General features: G+C 48.4%; 1 long non-coding RNA gene across 2 annotated transcripts in view; it reads left to right on the top strand.

Moving 5' to 3' along the window:
* LOC125622993 (uncharacterized) overlaps positions 1 to 21,705 on the top strand; it is a 25,492-nt gene continuing 3,787 nt past the window's right edge. The window contains exons 1-4 of one of the 2 annotated variants that reach the window (XR_012665081.1): positions 1 to 353; positions 9,298 to 9,359; positions 13,946 to 14,054; positions 20,572 to 20,809. This is a non-coding gene — a long non-coding RNA (uncharacterized LOC125622993). The remainder of the gene's footprint in view (positions 354 to 9,297; positions 9,360 to 13,945; positions 14,055 to 20,571; positions 20,810 to 21,705) is intronic. The other variant, XR_007352872.2, reaches the window with a different exon arrangement.

The following is a 21,705-nucleotide window of genomic DNA, read 5'->3' on the forward strand; positions in this document are numbered from 1 at the left end:
ACGGGGAACGAGCAAGCGAAGCGCCAGCATGACCCAGCCGCCACAGCAGCTGGATTGATTTTGGACTCACGCTGGGCCCCAGAACGCCTCTCCGACACAGTCAACAGCTCTTTTCTTTCCCTGTCATTTCCACCTTCTGCCCAAGTGCCAAAGTCCTCTGCTGTTTGCTCGGGCCTCATAAGTGGCAAGCAGCCATCTGCTCCCTCCCTCTGAGGCTTGCCTTGCTACACCTAATCCCCTGCACTGGAGATCAGGCTACATGGGAAAGCAGTGTGGCCTAATGGATAGTGCCCTTGGCTGGCCCCTCAGAAGACCTGGGTTCTAGTCCTGGCTTTGCTGCTAAGTAACCTTGGGTGAGTCACTAGTCTGTGCCTCAGTTTACACATCTGTAAAATGGGCGTGATGATGCTGACCTTGCTGGTAAAGCACTTTGAGATCTGTGGATGAAAAGTGCTCTATAGGTAAAAGGTATTGTGCTTTGGGGAGCTAGTCCCATTTGCGATTTACTTGTATCCCAAACACACAGCCCTAGAAACCCTGTGAGAAGGTGTCAGGCCAACTGATTGCATGGTCGGAACTGAAATCTAGGTTTGGGTTTAAGAATCAAAGTGGTCAAGGTCTGAATTTCAAAAGCTGTTGGAGGAGATCCAGAGTATCTCTCCGCTCAGCTCGTTGCTTGCTTTCTGAGCCGAAAGTTAATTAAAATGACAGAGTCAAGATATTTCTCATAACTTTAAAAATCATTTTCCTCCCACCTCGCAGCTATTGGTCCTACACAAGCTTGCAGCTGAGGTCTGGTTTAGCCATATTCCCCCCTCCTCCACCGGCAGGTACAGCACCGCCTTGCGTTCGACATGCTAGGGAGTGCAGGGCTCTTGGTGCCAATTTGTTATTGTAGGGTTGCCTCTGAGTGCTAAGTGCTGTGCATGGTGCTTTGCTATTGCAGATTTGCTAGCGAGTCTTGGGATCTGCGTGCTGCTTTGTTGTCTTACGGGTGCTGGCCTATTGATATTGTCTAAAGGTAAATAGCTTGTTAAAGCATGTTTTATTCCATATCACCTAGAGAAAAGATTACACGCATTTGGCAAACAAATAGACCATAAAAGGGGCTGAATTAAAGTTTGGAGCTGTGCACCCTGAGGCCATGTCGCCAGCTGTTAGACAACACCGTTGCCTTACTTGTTTTAAATGGCCTAGTGGACAGAGCACTGGACTGGGACTTGGGAGGGTTGGGTTCTATCCCAGCTCTGCCCTAGCCTGATCTGTGACTTTGGGCAAGTAGCTTCACTGCTTGGTGCCTCAGTTTCCCCATCTGTAAAATGGGGATAATGCTATTAACCTCCTTTGTAAAGCACTTTGAGGACTGCTGCTGAGTGCTAGATGATGTATGTTTGTTTGTTTATTACTACAGATATGCCCAAATAGGAACCCATCCTAATGAACAAGATTTCTGAACAAAATGCAACCTTGGGAATGGCTGGGGGATCCCGCTTTATTCATATGATTTCTTCCCACATCATTTGTCATGTCTGCTTTAAAAGCCATTGGCTAGAGAAAGGGAAACAATAATACGCAGCACTTCCACCATGGCCTTTCGCCCAGGGAGGATAGATGGGAGTGCAGCCTTGCTAAGACCTCTTCACGCTTCAAGGGATGGGATTGTTCAGGGGGCTTGTGCACTGGACACAGAGCCTTTCACCATCAAGTTGGGGGCTTGGGTCCCTGGGGTGATAGTGATTCCCTTTGATGGCCTAGTATCATACTCTTTGTATTCCTTAACACACAACCACATTACCAAGGATATCAATGAGGCAGAGCAATTTGTTGCCCAAGTTCAATATCTGGTTGGCAGCCCTGATGTGCACCACAAAGACACTCGCTCACACTGAGGGCAAAGCAAAACTTTTGAAGCAACTTTATTAGCACAGTTAGTAAAGACACAAATGTTCCAAACCACATAGCAATGTAGCAGTAGTACAGGGTAGTGCAGCTAATATCTTGTACCGTTCCTTACATGTCTGCTCACGCCCTTCCTAGGAGATGTGGCGCGGGTGGGAGACATAGATTTTGTCCCTGGTATGAAGGTCCAAATCTCCCCCTTACATGGTAGTCTGGCCTATTATAGGGTCTAAGGGGCTGTCATGTATATTCATAGAAATGCCCGGCCTCCTTTGTCCATATCTAACTTCCTCACCCTAATAATGTTGGGGTGTCCTTATCCTATAGATTTAGTCAATTAATTATCCTACACATCAGTTCAACACCAAGGCAAGTTCATGGTTAAGAATCTGCCAACATTTTATCCGAAAATATCCTAGTCTAGTATCAGTTCAGTGTTCCTACGGTTACCTGGTATTATCTTCAAGCTCTCCCGCCAAGCACGATGTTCCTAGTTGCCCAAAACTCAGGGTCACAGTTGGGCCACTTAGGTATGCTCAAGTTTGTAGGCCTCAAAGCCTTATGCTAACTCCTTAAACTAATGGCTGACAGGATATAGGCCTGTTAGGTTCCTGTGCTACTGCTAAATCGAATGCTAAGCTATCTCCGTGGGCTACACCCCATTACCATCGGAGCATCTGCCCAGCCCAGGGCTGAATGCATGCTGGAGATGTGATGTGAAGGAAGCCTGCATGGTGCCTCCCTGATGGGCAGACCAAGGTGAAAAATTCTCCAAAACCAGGTAAAACATTAAAAATGAGACACGAGAAAACCACAAGGCAACAGGAGACAACTGAGCTGAGCAGCGATCCGCCGCCAATTCTTGCAAGGAAGGACTAATTTGCCATCCCCTTCCAGTTAATTTGTCCTGTCAGCTCTAAAACTTACCGAGCGCTTATTGTCATAGTTTCATTTTTTTTTATTTGAACTCCCTATTTCCTGCAACTCAATAAAACTCAAACAACCCCTGGTTTTTGTTGGCAGAGCTGACAAATGGCAGGAAACAGCAGACCGCAAAGTGCATAAGACCAGGGGCTTTTTCCCCCCTCATCCCTTCCTTGGGCAGTAGACTGTTTTTACTGGATTATTGGAGCGGAAATTGAAACCCCTTGAATACTCCTGAAATCTCCTTGCGAAGTTCTTTCCCTGCTTTATTTAGGCTCGGAGGGGGAAATGGTAGCAGCTCTGAAAAGTCCCCTTGAAAAGGCTGAATGATTTCCCTGACACGTCCGGATGCTGACGGTCTCCTAGATTGAGATGTGTATTGGTCAGCCCATTCAGGGCCTGGATTTTGGATGGAGACAAAGGCTGCCACGTGCCTTTCAGAGACTAACATGCCTGGCTTTGCCGAGTCCCAGTTCCCAGAGCCCTGGAGATGGAAGCCTTCAAAGGGCAGGTCCACACTGCTCTAGCTGGTGGGGTTTATTAGGAGATCCGTGGGCTATCTGTTCGCGGGCTCCGAAGCTCTGTTTGGTCCCCCTTGGCATCCAGTGAGGTTTGGGTTCATACTTGTCTCCATGTTTGTACTACAGACCTGGCTACGTGCACAGTAGTGTCTGCCGTCCTGATTCTTCGTGTGGAGTTTGTGGAGCCCGACAAGTAGCTGGCCGGGAGACTTAGCAGCGAAACAGGTGTCTGTCCCCATTCCAGCGCCTGCCATTTAACCCAAGCAGGAGGGGCATGCTGCTGCGCTCAGGCACCCCGAATTGCCCCATCCCAAAGGACAGCGGCGGGAGCGAGCTCTTGAAATAGACTCATGCTGGGTCTGAGTGAGCCCTGAGGTAGCCCCCCTCTGGGGATGGCGGGAAACTGGAGCCGCACAGAGCGCCTCGTGACTCCCTTCAGCTGAGCTCCGGCTGTTGTGCACAGCCCAGGGGGTTCCGAGCCTGGGTGGGGCACAGCAGGCCAGGAAAGTGCAGGCGAACCCCTCACCAGATGCCACCTCACTTCATGGACCTGGCCTGACCCAGCGGAGCAGGGCTTCCCATCCCTGCTAGGGCGTCTCCCCCATCCAAATCTGGGAAAGCAGCTTTCATGGCACCAGCCCCTCGACCCCTCCCAGTCTGCTCTCCGCTTGCTCTAGGATACTCTCTCTTCTGGGAGCTTGGCCCTCCGGCCAGGTCACCCTTTGGACCACCCCTTTCAGGGTTACAAAGCCCAACAGAGGGCCCCAGGCCAAATGCCTTCTCTGGACACCGCTCAGCTCTGACTCGGGGCAACTATAGCAGTGGTTGGCCGAAGAGCCCCAGCCCCCCGCTACACTGGGTTCTGGCCCAGGGCTTCTATAACCAGCAGTCCAGGTCAGCTCAGGCTCCGGCCCTGTTGCCACTTCTCTGGGCTCCTTCCTACTCAGTAGATCTCTCTCCCCTTGTCTGGGTTTACCACAGGAGCCTGCTCTGCGCCTCATGGCAGGACAGGATCTCAGGGCTTACTCTCCCCTTGTCCCTGAAGACCTACCGCCTCCTTCTACAGGCCCCCTTCTGCTTTTAGCCTCCTGGCTTTATAGTCTGGGCTTCACCCTCAGTTAACCCTCCCTGTTCCCCCCCCCCCCCCCGACTCTCTCAGGCCCTTGTTAACTTTCTCAGGGCTGGTGTGGGATGCACAGCCCGTCACACCCAGACTGCCTCTGAAATATGAGCATTCCAGCCTGGCTGATAACTCGTTGGTAACAGGACCCCAACATCTGCAAGCACTTTCCTCACTGTCACCTTCAAGTTCAAACAGTGTTAACTTCATCCCACTGGGCAACCAAAGCAGAGAAACGTAGCGACCACAGGTGGGGCGGGGTCTGAAAACCAGAGTGCACGGCTTGTGTATTCCGGACTGGAGCTCTGAGACCGGATGTCCCAGCCACGCACCTGATTGCTGGCACATGGGTGACGGCACGTTTGCACTCCAGTGTGGGCTAAGGCGTGTGTTCAACATGCACTTTTGGAGAGAAGATGATTGAGACGGGAGCATGCTGGAAATGTTTGAATTGACTACTGATGCGCTATCTGCGGGGCTGTGGGACAAACCAGAAAAAGGGGGCCGGAGGGCTGCAGCAAGGGGAAACGCATGGAAGCAGACTTTAAGGAGGTGTTAGCTTACAAAGCCAGTGATGAATAGGTAGCCCAGGCTTCCCACTGAGGTGGTGGAGCCAAGTGGCTATAATGTGTTTAAGTAAAAATCAGATGGCTATCTGGAATTGAATACATTAAAGGGCCAGTCCTTCGTTTTGTCCTTGGGAGCACACAGCCGCCTTTCCTGGTGGGGTCCAGAGGGGATTTAACAGTGTTCAGGTCCGTTCTCCTCCACTGCCCCTGAGAAGGGCAATGTAGCATTGCTCCTGGGCAGGTTGTCACACTGCTCTGACCTGGGCTGTTGTAAGAAGAACGGTTGCATATATTTAAAACTTTCAGCGAACATAGACCAAGGGGTCACCAAATGGCTCTGAGCATCAGGGGCCATTGGGTGCCCTCTGCTCCTGCACAGTCGCCCGGCTAACCCAACCTGTGTCTTCCCATCATTGTGGTTCCCAGGTAGCAGTGTTGGAAGTATCCAGGCAATATTGATCATATAAATGTGTTATCTAGACAGCTAATGGTGCTTGCTTACTGATCAATCTATTGATTGATTTATGACATTTCTGCAGCCCCCCCCCCCCCCAGCGTAGTATCTAAGTACTCTTCTGCCTCACATGAGTCCCATGTGCATAAGATAAAAGGTATAAATCTGCAATCTTAAGTTTGGTTTAAAGTTTGTTGAGACCAGTAACAGTGGGTTTGAAGTCCTTTTGGAACGCCCTTTCTGAAGGCAACTAGAATAAGCCAGCAAATATTCCCGACTGAAGCAGAGCTATTTGGCTCGTCCGTGATCGGGATGTGGGTGGTCATGCCTACTGGTTGGAGCAGCAGTCAGTGGTCAGGAATTGGAGCCCAGGACCAGAGCTGAAATCAGAAACTGGAGCCAAGGGTTGGAACTGGAGTCAGAGGCTAGGGCCAAGGGTCAGAGTCAAAGTCAGAAGACAGGAATCGGAGCCAAGGGTCAGAACTGGGTTACCTGGAGAGAGGCAAGACTGGTGCCATGGCTGGAGCAGGAGTGGGAACAAACAGGTGCAGGAGCTATTGCAGCTGCAGGTCAGTGCTTGAAGCAGCCTCTGAACTGCCACTGTTGGGCATAAGAGACAGTCTGATGATTCTTCCAACCAATCCGTCAGCGTAGCCAATCGGGCAGCCTGCCGCGCTCCTTAGGTTGCCAGAAGACCTGACTCTCCAGCAGGCCCAGCTTCCGGACACAGCTTTGCCAGTGGTCAGATTTAAATAAGGGGGCGTGACAGTGATGGCCCTCGTCAATAACTCCTACTCTGGTTGAAGAAGCAGAGGCAGACTTCAAGCTTCGAAGCCAAAACTTACGATTTAATGATAGCAAACGTCCGGCTGCGTCCATAAAGACTTGAAAGGGAAATAGTACAAAAGCAGCTGGGCTTGAAAACACCTTGGTAACAAAGGATAGAAATTCAGAATTCTTACGTTTTGACCTGGCTGCAGAGTTTTGGAGGGGAAAGGGTCATGAGTGATGGTTACGAAGTGGAGGGAGAGGTGACAGGCGATAGGTCCTGCAGATCCCTAGCTGGTCTGGCAATGATGGATTGCTGCTGAATTGGGCCTATGAGAATATTTCTTAGTTTGGAAATCACTGAAGTGAGAGGAAGCCATTTGGAAGGACTTGTCCAAGGGAAAGTGAAGAGGGAAAGCAGAGCATGAGAGAGCAGCCAGACGAGTATTCAATGTTCATTGCTCTTTAAATGCAGGGTGCAGAATCAGGGGCCCTTCATACGGTGCTTTAAATTCCCTTTGTAAGCAAAGAGTCGCAGAACTGGGATGCATAGCACAGGTTAAGGGGAAAGTATTTGTAGGATCCGGCGGTGAATGTTGCAAGAAAAAACACACAAGTGCCAAAAGAAGAAAAGAAGTACTTGTGGCACCTTAGAGACTAACCAATTTATTTGAGCATGAGCTTTCGTGAGCTACAGCTCACTTCATCGGATGCATACCGTGGGGTATGCATCAGATGAAGTGAGCTGTAGCTCACGAAAGCTCATGCTCAAATAAATTGGTTAGTCTCTAAGGTGCCACAAGTACTCCTTTTCTTTTTGCGAATACAGACTAACACGGCTGTTCCTCTGAAAAGTGCCAAAAGGTGAATGGTGCCTGCGAGGAGACCTATCCTGCCTTGCTGTTAGCAGATACTCTAAGAACACAGGAAGTGCCACCCCAGACCCGAACAAGGATCCATTTGGTCAACTATCTGGCCTCCAGCTGTGGATGCAAACAGATGTTCCCTTTATGATTAGAAATCTTCTGTGACATGTTTTGATGGTGGGCACTCAGGCTTGGAGGGCCCCCTCATGGCCCAGTGTGCAACCATGGATATGCCTCTGCTTCAGTTTCCCCTAGTGGGCTTTTAGTAAGTTCAATGAGGCTTGCATACAGTGATCAAAGCCCCTTCAGGGCTCTGGTTTATTTAATCTACCCCAAAATGTGGTATGTAAACAAACCCTCTCCTTCTGCTGTAAGTCCCCAGGCTTCTCCATTGCCTGGAGCTCTGCAGTCTCTCACCCTGAGACAGCACAGATCTCCTAGGCTTCCCTGCCTGGAGAGCTTTGTAGTTTCTCTCCTCCAGGGCCTCCTCTCTTCCTGTTGCAGGCCTGTTCCTCTTTCCAGGAGCCTCTGCTCTCCAGGGAGACACCACTGGGAGTAGCTTCCTCCCCTGCTCCTCTGACAAGCTCTCTCCCCAGGAGATTCCTCTTTGTGTCTGGGCTCCTGCCTGAGTCCTCATAATGCTTTATTATGCTCATTAACTAATTATGCCCTGCTACTTATCCCCTTAACCAGACACAGGTGGACCTGGGTTGGCTCATTTTCCTTAGTGGAGGCTGTCCCAGGGAGGCTGGGTGCTGGACCCATCAGAGGGCCACCCCTGTGACACATGTACACTCTGGGACCAGATTCCCAGTGCGCAGCACCCACAACATGAGCCAGCACCCACAGCAGACACCCGGGGCTGACCTCTTCTGGAAATCTGTCCCGCAGCCACTGTGAGGTGCAGAGCTCTGCTGACAGCCAGTTCCTGTTGTTCACAGCACCACTCGCGTGATACTTTTCCTGTAGCAGGTGCGGTGGTTTCTCCGGGTCTGTGGTCATTCACCTTTTCCCTGGCTCCTCCCGTGTCCCCACACGGCACTCTCCCGACTTGCACTGTTTGTGACACTCCGGAGGATTTCTGGCGAGTGGAGCAGTTTTACAGAGTGTTATGGGAGCTCACCGGGGAAGCGGCTTTGGTTTTTGTTTGCGACTTTGAAGCTATTTCTACTGTAACTTCTGACGCTTCCCTTCATGCCAAGATGCCCCTCCCCGCAGGAGCAATGTACAGGCCTAGATGAGGAGTACCACAGATTGGCTTTGAATAAGGAAAGACAGTCTCCAAATAGCTGGTTTAAGTCAGCAGCCTAAACTCTATGGCTTCTGGCCCGAACAGTTGTTTCTTTTTTAAACTGAAATTCAAGGCTGGGGAGTTGAACTGCAGCGAAGGCGTTTGTGGTCCCTGAAAGGCAGGATTGTTTCTGCTTATGTAAAAGTCCCTCAGCTATGCCAGGTGAGTAGGGGGCTGTTCAAATGAGGAATGGAGCTGGGCAGCCGGGTCTCTGGCCAGTAAAAGCAGGTAACTGTTCTTAGGATCCTTAAAACAGGAAGTATTTTATACTCTCCTGACAATTGCAATCTAAATAGTCATTCATCAGTTTCTGTGATTTACCATGAAATTATATATGCTCGCTGATAATGATACATTGGGCTAAAGAGCTGATCTTGGCAGCTGATTAGACACGCCAGATTGGCATGCAACTTGTAGGGAAAATATGGCAGCCTTCTGATGCTATTCCTGTCTATTATCAGTTTTAGCCCATTGAGGGTGTTGTTTTAGCTGGCTGATCTGTATTTGTTTTGTGTGTGATGTGAGGGGGAGAATAAGGCTAGTAAGGAAGCATGGGAAAGGGTGCCATTTTTTTAATTGCTGTATTAATTGTCAAGTTTATTTCCCCTCTCATTTTGGCCCCCTGTAATTATTGAAATGAATATTTGTCAGGACGGCAGCCAGGTAATAAATCACGCACCACAGGCTGGAAGCTGGAACAGTCACATCTGAAGTGACCTGAGATTGATGTCAATTGTAAAACGAAAGAGCTGTCAGGCCTCGCAGAGGAGCTGGTGGGCTGGTTAAACGAAGAAATTTTAAACAACACCCACTTTGCAGACATACTCCTTCAAAATTCTATAATCTCCCAGTATTGGCCTTTAAATCATCTTTCTTGTTCTTTAGGGACAGTAATGAGGGATTACCTAGGAGGACAGCATAGGACACTTCCATGGGAAGAAAGCCAGGTATGCAATAACCTGATCTTTTATAACTGATGGGCCAATGGTATCATTTATTGCCTTCAAAGGTAGGGAACCTCCTTGAGTGCAAATGCATCTGTAACAAAATAGGAAGCAGAAAATGCACCATTAAAATGACCGGGAGAGTTTTTCCCGAAATAGTAAATAAAGAGCTCGTCTTGTGGTAGCCACCTCCAGGGCTATACAGAATGTAAAGGGCATTTATGGGATGGGAGGTGACTGTATGAAAAAGGCACCTTCTCACCTAAAACACTGTGGGCCCTAGTCATGCCTTGCTTACGTCCGTTTTACCTCAATGCAATGCCGTTGACTTCAGTGGAGTTACTGCTGGTGTGAGAGGGGAATCAAGCCTCAGATTCAGTTCTATGCATTTTTGGCTCTTATAATTGACCCAAATCAAGATCCTGGAACTTCAAAGGCATCTGGATCAAGACTCGTACTTTTGCAGCTGGCTTTTTTTCTCTGTAACTAGTTGAACCAAAACTCCAGATCTGAACAATTCCAAACATGGGGAAAGCTCTGATCCACATTTGAAGCAGAAATTTTTGGCTCCAGGCATTTTCTATTGCTTGCTTTACTGACAAAAAGTCTTTTCTCCTGTTAGTACTCCAGAACCAATACACGTATGGGAGAATTAGCTGGATTATTTTCTGCTTCATGCATCATGAGCTAAGTTCCAAATTGCTTGTAAAGATGCGTGATGTGAGAAGAACCCAGCTTGACTCTCAGATTCCAGGTTGAAGTTGCAGTTAGAAAACTCATCTTTCCAATTATAAATTGAATAAATCTGAACTGAAAGTCACTAGGGCTGAAACTCACCCTTATGTCAGCCCACATAAAAATGGAACAGGTGTAAACAGCTACACAAGGTGCAAGGCGGTAGAGTACTAGGACCCCGATACGTAATGCTGCAGCCTATAGCATTATGAAAAGTGCAACATCGGTTGTGGATATTAATGATTCTTTTAAAAATATACCCCTGAAAGCATGGCCTCCAGTTTGAATTCCATCTTTGGGAACAATCAAAATGACTCTAGATGTAAATGTGTGTAACTTGATAAAGCATGCTGTGTTAGTAACAGTGGTAATCTCTATCTGGAGACCTCTTTCCTTTGAAGTTGGATGCAGTTTTAAACTCTGCAGGGTATTTTTGCTTAGAAAAATCCAGCAGTTGCCAGTGAAGATTGATCTTTGTCCAGAATTCTTTTCTCTGTAGTATTTGTTAGCCACTTACAGTTCCTTTGATGACTAGATACATGGCTGGCTTAGCTTAACCAAGAAGATTGTGTTTCAGTATTTGATATGCAGGAGCAGGATGCTAGGAGACACTGAACACTCTAGCTGCCGGGTAAGGTTATGTGACAAACAGTATATTTCGAGTTATCATTATTATTTGCCAGAGCAACCCCTAATGCCCACAGCTGAAGGCCCAGGGTCTGCAGAAAGCTGTTTGCAGAGGCATCCCTGTGGAATCCTAGAAGTGGAACATTGCTGATATTCCATGGGGTTTTCCTGGCTGGCATCACTGCTAAAGTGTGGGGCTGGTCCTCTGAGCTTCACTCCTGTAGTCCCATTGAAGCCAAATGAATTAGTGGGACTGCTCAGACAGTAAGATCCTGCTCAGTGTGGGGAAGGGGATCAGAACTGAGCCCGCTGAGCATCTGCATAAGCGTTGTTCATCCGAGGATCTCCATACACATTAAGTGCCAGATGCTGCCGCCAGTGCTCACGGTGACTAGCAATTTATACGGAGGCCAAAGGGATTACTCACCGAAGCGCTATTTGTAATGAACAAGAGAGGCAGAATCTAGCCCTTGTTAATTAAGCCTCTCAGCACCCTGTGAGATACCGGAGATAAGTGTTCTGATACCCCCTTGCCTCAGTGGCCCAACACAGAGCAGCAAGCGTTGCTTTTTGCCCAATTTACCAGATGTGAGGTAGTGAGTTACTGAGAAAGCAGGGTATAGATGGATCCCAGGAGCGCTCTCTCCTAAATCCTTACTGTAAACGCTAGAAACTCCCTCCTTCAGTCACGTCCCGGTGTATGAACTGGGCCAAATTATGGATCAAGAAATAGCCAGGACCTAGGTTGAGACCACCAAGCTATTTCGTTTATGAGCTAACCCAGCTCTGAACTTGGGTCATTTTTCTCCAGACTTTTCGGTATGCAGTCCCTGTGCTGGGTAAGTGCTCTCAGCTACCTGCGATAAAGATACAGGGCTCTCGTTTTAATGCAAGGATATAATTCAATCATGGAATTCTGTTGAAGGTAAAATCTGGCTATCAGCAGGAGCCTAGGCTAGAATGACCATGGTGATATTTAATCCAGCACCATGTGTTGCAATTTATGAAGCTTAGAATGTTTCAGAGCATTCAGGGAAAATATCATATATGGGTCATTGGGATTTTTTTTTCTTTTTTTGCTGTTTGAGGGCCCAATCCTGCAAAGACTTACCCATGCCCTTCCCTTTAGGCACATAGGTTTTTGCATTAAAGCCAATGGGACTAGGAACATGCATGATATTAAGCAAGATGGTGAGTAAGTCTTTGCAGGCTCTGAGCCTGAATCAGCAGTTCTCAAGTTGTGGTCTGTGGTCCCTCATGGTTGGTCTGAAGAGATCTGGACAGCTGCAGAGTTCAGCCCATTGCTGGAGAAAGGGACTGAACCTGGATTCAAGCTGGGTCTGATTTGACCTTTCCCTGCATTTGGGGGTGGGCCAGAGAGGACACAACCAGCCCCTGAACTTTGGGCTGGACTCATCTCTAGTGCTGATGGTTTTGAAATACCAAAAAAATATAAATAATATCAACACAAATGAGTGAACCAGAGAGACCAGCGCGGACAATACCTCTGCTCTTGATACCAACCAAGATGTTGCAACCATTTGAAATAACGCCACAGCCCTCGAAGGGCACAAACGGTCCTAGAAAATGCATGCGATGCTTCCAGCTGAGCATGTGAACTGAATGGAGTCCAGTGGCCTGCTAATGCTGAGAAATCATTCTCATCCTTGGACGTTACACCTGGGCTGAATTTGGCCCTTTCTGCTGCCGTAACATCTTGTAGATTCCTATGGTCATTGAAAGCTTAATGATTGATGAGGTGTAACTGCCGTTTCCTTCCAGTGCTGAAGGATCACCCAAATAGCAGCAGGACACATCTCAAAGAACCAGTGTCACTGCGCAGGGTGAGTCACTTCATTGGGGAGGTGCAGTTGGGCCAGGACGGCGTGCAGTCCAGTGGATGGTGCACTGGGCTGGGACTCTGGTGATCTGACCATTGTGTCCGCGTGCCCTCGGGAAAGTCACTTCCCCTCTCTGTGCCTCTGTTTCCCCTCCTGCCTGGTGTTTGCCTTGTCTACAGAGATTGTAAGCGCTTTGAGGCAGGGACTCTCAGTCACTGTATGGTGCCCAGCACCCTGTTCCTGGCTGGCACTGCTAGGTGCTAATGTAATGCAAATGATCAATAATACGAACAATGCCAGGAGCCCCTATGGAGGTCCAGGCAGAGTATCGATTAACTCTAAGCTCTTCTCTCCTGCAGCCCCTTCCTCTGTGTAGCTGTTACACATTATGTGGGCTGCTCACACATGTGGGTAAAGCCAGCTCTGAAGTTACAATTCCCTTCTGGGCTGATCTCTTGTACTGGTTTCATATAGAGATGTGGCAAATCACCTCCTGGGGAGCCTCCGTGGAGGGGCAAGCGTGCTCTCCAGATGTTGTGTTTCATCATTAAGGTGTATTTTTTAAAGACCTGCAAGCTGCTGGGGGAGAGGGTGTTTCCCCTTATAAAATGCAGTACTTGGTGAAAGGAGCCTCTCTCCGAAATCGCTGAGCTTCGTGTTTCAGAGGGAGGGTCCATCGGGCTGCTGCCCAATAGTACGCGGTGGACAAATGCAGCTGGGACAGGATGTGTCCTGCTGGTGGGGTGCCAAACCTGGAAGCTTTCAAAACGTGCGGGCCGTTATATAGACTCTCACGATACAACTGGGGCTTTCAGAGAGGGGGCTATGCTGCCAAGAGGCTTGAGATTTAAATCTTTTGACTCGAGATGGGCCCACGCTGTAAAGTTCAGTTATGGAGGCTGAAACAGGGTAGAGGTGGGATGGCCCAGTGGTTCAGGTTCTAGTCTGTGGCTTGGGTGACCCAAGTTCAATTCCCTGTTCTGCCACTGACTTCCTGTGGGACCTTGGGCCATTCACTTAGGCCCAGCTCCACAAAGGTATTATGGCTCTGAACTTCCACTGAAGTCAAGGGAAATACCCTCACGTACCTTTGAGCATCTGGGCCTTAGTCTCTCTCTGCCTCAGCACCTTGGCTGTAAAAGGGGGATAACGGTGTTTCCCTGCCTCCCAGGGGGTGTTGTGAGGCTAGAGATCGTGAGGCACTAAGGGACAGGGATGGCTCGACTCCCCAAGGAATGGGTTCAGCATTTCAGCCGCCGTAGTGAGATCCTGTTATGGGGCGTGACAGGCCTCGCTGCCTCCCTGCTGCGTGGGCTAAGTTTGGCCCAGCTGATTTTAGTGACCAAACTAAACTTGATCTGCATTTCATTCCTGTGCACCCTCCAGAGCCTACACAGCTCCGGGGGAGAGGGCTGGATGCCGGTCCGGCTTGGGCAGCAGAACTGTGGACGAAATTCCAGTGAGACGGCCAATCAGTGACACCTGCCGGCGAAGGGTGAGCACAGAGCTGATCATTTGGCTGCAGAACCTTTTCTGTTAGGGGGTGATGCCCAAGAAGGAAAGCCCCAGCCGAGTCTCTCCAATCCCAGGGTGAACTGGCAGGGCTGGCAGCTAAAAGAACCAGCTTCCTGACGTATCCGAGAGAGTTAAGAGCAGACAGAGGAAGCTGTCGCTGAGTGCTGTCTCCTGGCACCTTCTCTATTTACGACTTGTGTATATCTAGCCATCTCTAGCGGTCGGCACGTTTGCTCTGCAGTTAAAGTGGCCCAATATGGAGAGGACTCCCGGGTGCCACTTTTACAGATGTTGGCGGCTGAGATGTTCAGAGGCACTTAGGGGAGCTGCCAGCTTCTGTAGGCTCCTGTGGGAAACCCCCGCTGCAGGGGGCAAACAGGATTTGCACACTTCCTTTGGAGTTGACATCGGCTGAGGTGGGGAGGGGGTGGTGTCGCTTTCCACCCAATTGTGTACAGGGCATGTTGCAAGGGCTGCCGAACAAGCCTCTCCAGAGGTGGCTGCATTTGAATGATGGAAGACGTGATCACGTCCTGGGTGCCGTTTGCCCAGCAGGTATGTTGGTGAGGCATGTACAAATCCGTAAGGAGGTAGGTAAAAGGAAGGGGCTAATCTGTCCATACCATATCGAGATTGCTGGTGTGAGGCTGGTTGGTGGGATGCTGCATTAGGAGGAGAGACTGGGTTTTAGTCCTGGCTCTGCTGTGTGACCTGAACAAGTCACTTCCCCCCTCTATTTGGACTCTTTGGGACTGGATATGTCTGCACCAGGGACGCAGAGCTCCTAGCATGGCGGGGCTCCGAGCTCAGCGGGAGCCTTTAGTGGCCTGCCACTGCGGGACAGATTGTAAAGCAAGCAATTCTGCCCCATCATTTGAGAGCTCTGGATTAGAGGATTAGTCAGAGGTCCCAAAAACCATGCTGCTGCTTCATCTGCCAGGCCCTTGTACTGGTGGGGGAGAGAGGGACTTTCCAGGTGGCTTCCAGCATGGTAACCTAGCCAGAAGGTAAAATCTGATCCATCAGCAAAGCTCTTCGCAGCCTGTTCCTCCAGGCAGGTTCTCCGGACAATCAGTGGGGGTTGGACTGAGGAGTTTGGCTAGAAGGGAAAGCACTGCGGCAGTATTACAGGGCAGGTAGAAAGCCAGAAAAACCGCTGCCCAGATTCTGAGCCGAGATGCGTGCCAGCCACACTGACCGTCACTCAGCTTATCTAAGGGCCTGGGGGGAATCAGCCCAGCGTCTCCCAGGAAGGAGGAGAATCCGCGCAGAGCAGTGACGCTTCAGTCTGCAGCATGGGATGCTACAAGTAGAAAAGATACCCAGAGAGGAGAGCGCTCCTGGAAGAGAAGAGAATTTCTTTAAAGGATGGAAATGGGACAGAGGCTGTGAACAACATCCCAGAACTGAGCCATAGGGCCCGTGGTTAAGGGGCTGGTCCATAGTTCTTACTCCGGCAGAATGGCAGTGAAGTCAATGGGACTTCTGATGTCAGATTGACTTTAATAGGAATTGTGCCTGGGTGAAGACTGAATATGAACAAAGCCCTGATGATTTAGGCATATGTTTAAATGTGCTGATTAAGGCCGCAATTCAGCCAAGCACTTGAGCACATGCTTGACTTTAAGCAAGTGCTTAAGTCCCTCCCTATTCACCAAAGCACTCAATGGAATACTTGAAGCCTAGGGCATGTGCAGAAGCGCTGCATCAGGTTCTAGTAATGACGGTCTGTTTTCCATTCATAAAATCCACAGATTGAGCAAACAGTTAAACAAATGTCCTGGAAGTGCAGGCGCTAAGAAGCTGTTGGATGTGGAGCAGAAACGGCTGTGACCAGAGCAGGTCAGAGAGGGGAATACAAAGGCTGTTATTTCCTGAGGAATTTGTCAGTATGACAAATAGGTTTTTTTTTTAATTCACTGCATTTTCCTAGTCAGCCTCCCACACAACAGCCGAAGTGACTTTCACATGCATGTAGAAGGGGATCGGCTTGTGTTTCTTGTAATCCAATGCTCGTGGATTCAGACAAGAAATCAGTCGGATCACTGTTTATTATCAGTAAGTGGGGCAGGTTTAAAGGAAATGGGCAGATTTCAACACTAGAGCTATAACTAATTTACTGCTGGCATGTTCTGCTCTTGCCCTCATTATTTATGTTGAAAATGATAAATGAGGGATTGATGATTCTTGCTGGTTTATGAATAATCAGGTTATTGCGCTGCAAAGCCCTGGGGGAGGGTAGTGTTTCTGCAATCCTCCATCAAAGAGAATGCAGAATGCTCTGTGTGTGTCTGTACGCGCACCCCCCCTTCTCTTTGCACACCCACCACTTTGTGCATTTGCACACTCACAACCTGGGCGTACGCTTGCCTGCACTCACACCCATCTTTCTGCTCAGACCTCTGCATGTGTTCACTCACCCCCCTGTGCACATACGTGCACCCACCCCCCCACCTTTCTGTGCACAACCAATGCCCCTGGCCGTAACCAACATCACCCAGGTGCCTGCGTGCACTTGGGCCCACCCACTCAGATCCACGCAGGGACTGAAGCATGCCTGGCTGTCAGAAACGTGAGTCGCCCTAACTTTTCTCCAGCCAATGGAGTACCATGATGCCACACGTGGCTAATGCTGAGTTAGTGATTTTTAAAGAAAAAAACGAATTAGCCTTCCATTGAAAAGTGCTAGTTAGCTTTGGGGTAATATTGTGGGAAGTAGTTGAGGTCTGGACGTGGGGACGGGGTCCGTCTATGACTCTCTGTTTGTACAGCACCCAGTGCCGTGGGGATCCTGTGTTTGATTGGCCCTCAGGGGCTGCTGCAATAAACATGGTTATTACTAATAACGGTATCAAGAGGCCCAGGGGCAGTGGTCACTTGGAAGAAGCACTGATAACATTTGTAGTTCAAGGAGCTCTTATGCAGGGTCAGCTCACCTACTTTGCCGTGAGAATGCAAGCTACTCAAGCCCATGCACTGTTAATCCTTTTCTGCTATCCCACAATTCCATCTGGGTTGTACTTTCTCATCTACCTCCATCCTTCTTTGGCACTGTACGTCACCGACACTGGCTCAGCGCTCTAGCCCATGTTGGCCTGCTCCATTTCTGCTGCCCTCCACCGCATTTACAGAGATGCCATCCAAGAAATACTCGTCCTGTGCTGAACCTAGCCTTTGGGTAGAGCTGTGATGTGCTAGCGGTAAAGACTCATGAGTAGGAGAAATGTACAACAAATGACATTTTTGTGTTTAGTTGACAGGAAAGAAGCAGAGTGGCTGAGCAAGTCAGCCAGCTGTGTTATGAATCACTTTGTAGTTTGCAGACCAACTTAATTAATGGCATTCTCATTAGCAGTTCTTGCTGCCAAATCCGGCTTGCTTTCACCTTCAGAACTGTCTGCATTAATAATGAATAACTCCACTTGCAAGTTACTTATGAAATATTGTTTTCCTGTCACTGCCACAGACAGCAGCTCGGTTAGGTGAGAGCGAGAGAGAGCACTCTGTGAATGAATTCATAGCGCACCCTGGTTAATGCACCGTTCAGAACCATGGGATAGCCCAGCAGAAATCCAGCCCAGCACACGGGTGGATACAGTTACACCGGTCGGGCACAGGTAGCTCTTAGGTCTCAGTCTGGAGTCTAACTCTGCTCTTTCTTTAGACCAGCCTTATAAAACTGTTCATTTTGATTTAAGTAAAACTGGGTCTCTCTCTTTCACAGTTTCTTTCTGTCTTGTTTAAGGATCATGATGCAAACGCGACTGGATGGCCCTTTCTGCATTAAGGCATCACCTAGATCTTCAGAAGACCCACCTGCTGACAGTACAGGGCTAGGTTCTGATATTACGATCTGCCCAGTGGAAGTAGTAGCCAATTGAGGATAGTGGTGTGGTGTGGTGTGGGGCTTGTGACCTTGCACTCCTTTATACCCTTGCACTGCTGTGCTAGCCAAGCCTCAATTCAGTCCCCAGTTACCTTAGCTCAGCCAGGATAATTTCAAACTGGTGGCTTGGTGATCACTGCTCAAATGCCTGTTTTTGGCTGGCTTCCCACTACTAGGCAAGTTAATTTTCCAGCAATTCCCTTCATGGCTTATTGACCATAGAGAGATCCGGAATAAAATTTGACAAATGGTTCTGTCATCCCCATATGCCTCGGTAGCTATGCTTTACATGATGGAATGGAGCTCTCAGCTATTCCTTTTTATTTTGTCTGAATCTACAGTTACGCCATATTTGTTCAATTGATGCCCAATATCAGTAACTTTGCTGACATCAGGTTTTTTGACTTTTTAACTTTAAGGTTTTTGCTGTCTACAAAACTTGCCTGCGTTTTTCCTTCCGCTCTTTAAGGTGCCTAATCCAAACTAAAGCACCATCCATAACTTCAGCACTTTGTAATCCCTCCGAGACCTAGGCAATTACTCTTTGAAATATCCCTGGAGCAGAACTAATACCAAATGTCATTCGCTTAAATTTAGAAGATCCAAATGGCATAGTAAAAGTCGCGAGCTTAGAGCTTGGCTTATCTGATTTTACTTAGCAGAATGCATGACCTTCATCCAATGCAGAGATTGCTTTTGCCTCTGAGGCTTAGCTGCCACAACAGGTTTCACTGCATGTTGCTCATGTTTTGTTTAAATACCAAGAATAGCTGCATAATGATTTTTTTATTTGCCTTTTGAGTCACAACCACCCCACTCTGTAGGTAGTTCTGCCTTTTCCCAATCTTCCAGCCTCTCCATATTATCAGGTTCAGGATCGACTTTGTCTGGTAGGGCAAAAGGGTGTTTTGTTTTGTTTTCTGGTGGATGCCTCACCAAAGATTTGTGTGTGGAAAAAGAAACTGATCACCACCTTATAGGCTTTTCAACCATCCTATCAAACTGAATGGACAAGTAGGTCTCTTGCGTATGGTATCCTCCTTCTCTCTTCAGTTCTACAGGTTTTAACAATCCTTTCTGTAAACACCTATTGGTTTCACTCCTATTAAATCCTATATGACTTGTCCATAAGGGTGAAGACAATATTCTCCTTGCAGACGTTCTAGGGTTTGGAAGACAGCTGAGAATTCTCCCAGCATGCTGGCTGTGCTTTCTTCATGTGAGTCCATGACATTTACAACTGTCTTTTCAACTAACTTCAGAGTTAGGCAGGGTTTTAATTCCCTGATACAGATGGTGTATCTGCCTTGACTGTTAGGAAAGTTATTAAGCAAGATTGACGTGTAAAACAAGTTGTAAAACTTGCATGTTGTTGTTCTAGTGTATTAATTCCTGGATATGAAACAAGTCAAAGTGTGTCCTCAGCATTGTCTCGCAGTATTTGAAAGGCATACAGGAAAAACGATGAGAGAGGAATTGGTAGGTTGGACCCTAGGGTTATCCAATTAGGTGTGGTGGGGTGAGTGAGGTAAAGGGAAATTTAGACGGAATAACTGGACAAACTTCAAAACAGTGACATCTCTGATTGTGAAACAGTCTCCTGGGGGAAGTGGTAGAAGCCCCTTTGCTTGAATCATTTAAAATTGGCCTGGACAAAAAGTACTTGAGAATACATTAACAGTCAAGACTGAGCATCTGATGCTATACCATCTTTTATCTGTGGCTCTTGGAGCCTTTACAAACATCATCAGCTAAACCTCCCAGCATGAGGCAGCGTGGTGTAGAGCTTATGGGGCTGGTCTGAGAGTCAGGAGACATGGGTTCTATTTCCTGCATCTCCGGCTGGCTTGCTGTGTGAGCATGGGAAAGTCACTTCTCTCTGTGCCTCAGTTTACCCTCCTGCCCTTTGTCCATCTTGCCGATTTAGCTTGCAAGCTCTTTGGGGCTAGGGCTGACCCTCACTGTGAGTTTGTATAGCACCTAGCTCAACAGGACTCTCCCCTCCAGTGGAGTTTCTGGGAAATATTATACTACAAATAATAACTGCCCCAATCCAGAGTAGTAAATCGTATCATCTCCATATTAAAGAGTGTGAAACTGAAGCCATGAGCGAGTAGGTGATGTGAGTATGATCTGTGATGATTTCTGTTTTGCCCCAAACCCCCCACACACACAGCTGTTATGGGGGAACTTCTGTTGTTACTGGTGGATGGGGGTAGGTCAGGTAGTGAGGCTGCCCGTAAAGGCGGGGGAATCAGGAGGCGAGCATTCCGGTTCCTTGTTCTAAGTGGCTGCCTCACGTATGCCGAAGGGAGGACTCGGCCCTGGTGATGGTGGCGGAGATGCAGCTTGACAGGCTGCTGGTCCAGTGCTGCTGCTGTTTCGTCATGGTAGGCCGTGCACTAGCAATCTCCAGCAAGTCTCCCAGGAATACCCAAGCAGGTCTCATCGAGCTAGACCCCCAGCCTCCCACTTACCCCTGCTCTGCTCTGTTGGTGGAGCTTGTCAATATCATTACTTGAGAAATCCCTGCACTCGAGAGCAGACCAATCTGCTCTTCCTGGCACCAGCCGTCGCAAAGTAACCCCACTCCTTCCTCTGTCTGTTCCAGGGGATTACACTGCTGGCAAATGAACCCCATGCTTATGTGCTGGGAGAAAAGGAGAGAGGCTGCAGAGGAGTGGGGATTTTTTCTAAGGCATCAGAAGATCGGATTTACGCAGAAGATTGGATGTTCTATCGATGGACTAATGGACCAACACCACTGATGAGTGGGACAAAAATCCTTTAAACGGCGAGGCTGCAAAGAACAGGAGTCCCAGTGAGCTGGTTCCATTGTGCTTCACGCTGTAAGTTCCTTGGGTTTGGTGGGAGGGTTAGTGGCAAAAAAACCCAAATCATTACTCCAAAGTGATTATCATTTTATTTCAGTGATCCATAGGAGCTCTTAAAAATACATGGTAGGGAATGTACTGCATTGCCAGAAGGCTCAATGCCATAATAGGTCTCTTCCATCTCTAGCAGCTATAAGTGCATGAACTTATCAATAGAATAGTTAGAATGTCATGCATTACATGCCTTCATGCACTTAGCTGGTTTATTCTATCAGTATAAAAGCAACCTGGCTGCATCTCACGTTGCTGTGACCTGAGTACATTTGGTCCTAAGTCTATAACTTAACAATAACAATACTCCTTTGCACTCTAGAGATCGGCTTTCCATCAGGGGATCTCAAAGCGCTTCACATCCCTGTAAAGTAGGAAAGGGTTAGGATGGTTCTGCCCTCATTTGTAAGGCACTCTGAGCTCTACTGATGTAAAGTGCGAGATAAGCACTAAGTAGCATTATTATTACTTTCACTTTGCCGCTGGGGATTGAGTCTCAGAGTAAGTGACTCCATAAAATCATACAAAGATCAAATCAACTAGGTCTCCTAACATAAAATGTTCAAAAATGCCCAGCTGACATAAGAATGGCCATCCTGGGTCAGAGCAGTGGTCCATCGAGCCCTGTATCCTGCCTTCTGAAAGTGGCCAGTGCCAGATACTTCTTGCAGTTGAAGGTTTAGGGACGCATGGGGCCTGAGGTTGAGTCCCTGACTTTCTTGGCTAATAGCCAAAGATGGACTTGACCTCTATGAACTTAGGAGTCTGCTATGTCTTGTTGACTTTCGAAGGGGGTCAGGTTCCTAAGTGCCCCCCTTATTTTGGAAGTGGGACAAAGGTTTCTAAGTCTCTAAGGCACT

This window comes from Caretta caretta, chromosome 15, assembly GCF_965140235.1.
Source record: "Caretta caretta isolate rCarCar2 chromosome 15, rCarCar1.hap1, whole genome shotgun sequence".
Lineage (NCBI taxonomy): Eukaryota > Metazoa > Chordata > Testudines > Cheloniidae > Caretta > Caretta caretta.